The sequence below is a fragment of the Fukomys damarensis genome, unplaced genomic scaffold, assembly GCF_012274545.1.
Source record: "Fukomys damarensis isolate Sample0158 unplaced genomic scaffold, DMR_v1.0_HiC HiC_scaffold_7, whole genome shotgun sequence".
Classification (NCBI taxonomy): Eukaryota; Metazoa; Chordata; class Mammalia; order Rodentia; family Bathyergidae; genus Fukomys; species Fukomys damarensis.
Window position 1 is genome coordinate 41,189,140 of NW_022900919.1, and position 1,872 is coordinate 41,191,011.

The window sequence follows — 1,872 nt, forward strand, 5'->3', positions numbered from 1 at the left end:
CAAGATTTTAGATGCCTAAACTTGATCTTTGAACTATCAATCTATTCCTTTGCTTTAAGATCAAGTTCCTGCCCTTTATTTTATCAACTAAGCTAATTTATGGGTTCCTACTCTTTTTAAGGGATTTGGGGTGTGATGAGCTGAGAAGGAAAGAATCCAAACCTAGGGAATACAGTACTACTTTTATTTTTTTTCATTTGAACAGAGGTTGCTTTCTTCTCATAATGTAATTTATGGTATACAACAGTGGTAGCGAACCTATGGCACATGTGTTATTATGTTTTTCTTTTTTTTCAGCTTTAATTGAGTTTATTGGTACATTTTAGGGATACAGTACAGTTACATTCATTGTTGGGATCTTGTACCTCTACATGACAGGTCTTGGTTCTCATTTTTTCCCCTTGTCCCTGCCCTCCCTTCACCCCCTCCTCCCCTCCCCATCTACAAGTACTTTATTTCCATCTTTTCTTTATCTCACATTTTTTTCTTTTCCCTTATTACCCTTCCCCTACCCATCCCACCTTCCCTACACCTTTAGCCCCTTTCTTCCCATTTCGCAATGTCAGTAATCTTATTAGGATCTTATGTACTATTACAATTTATTCACACCAGAGAAACTATTCGGTATTTACACATGTGTGACTTCTTTATCTCACTTAGGAGTATATCTTCAATATGTCTCCATTTTCCTATGAATGAATCTATTTTCTCATTCTTTATGGCTGAGTAGTATTCCATTTTATAGAAAAACCACATCTTCTTTATCCAGTCTCCAATCATGGGCCACTGGGCTGTTTCCAACTTTTAGCTATTAAAACCTGTACCAATAAAAACATGGGTGTGTGTATATCACTGTGGGTATGATTCTTTTAATTCTTTTGGGAAGATACCTAGCAGAGGGATGGCTGGGTCAAATGGGATCTCTAGTCCCAGCTCTTCGAGGTATCTCCATATTGATTTCCATAGTGGTTGCACCAGTCTGCACTCCCACCAACAATGGAGAAGGGTTACTTTCTCCCCACAACCCTGCCAACATTTGTTATTGTGTGATTTCTTGATAGCAGCCATTCTTTGTGGGGTGAGGTGGAATCTGTGTTGTTTTCATCTGCATCTCAATCTGTGTTGTTCATCTGCATCTCTTGAATGACCAGTGCTGTGGAACATTTTTTCATGTATTTACTTGCTGCTTTTACTTCTTTGCCTGAGAAATGTCTGTTCATTTCGGATGCCCAATTTTGAATTGGGTCTTTATATCTCTGGGGGCTGACTGTTTTGAAATAAAAGCACAATTAATTGTGCTTTTCCTTGTCACCTTTCTACCTATCTTCATTTCTCTGTCCTCCCTCATTTTCTTTGTGGAAATAAAGGTAAAATGAGGTCATACAGCTGACTGTCCTTTTAAGAAATTAGAACATAAGCATGCACAGAGGGAAGCCCCCCACGCCACTCCTCAGGATCAGCATGAACAATAGCAAAGTGTTTCTATAGTGTATCTCGGGGAGCATGCTGTGTGCCTTGGGCAGGTGACGAAGTGAATGCCCCTGGATGCCAGCTTCCTGGGTTGGGGATCACTGGGAAGGAGACTTGGTAAGACCATGAATGGCAAGGGTTGGGCATGGGGGTGGTGTGTAGTCCCCTCTCAACAGTGGTATTTCTGTCTGAGAAAGAGCAGAGACAGGATCTCTGAGGTATCTGGGTCAGGACAGTGTATGCCATGACAGGAATTAAAAATAATAGTAACTGGTCTTTTAAAAAGCATCATTTGGCCATCTGTATGTATTAGAGCTCTCCAGAGAAACAGAACCAGTAGGACATCTAGACACACAGGAAGAGATTTATTGAGACGGATTGGCTGACAATCCCACACCATGA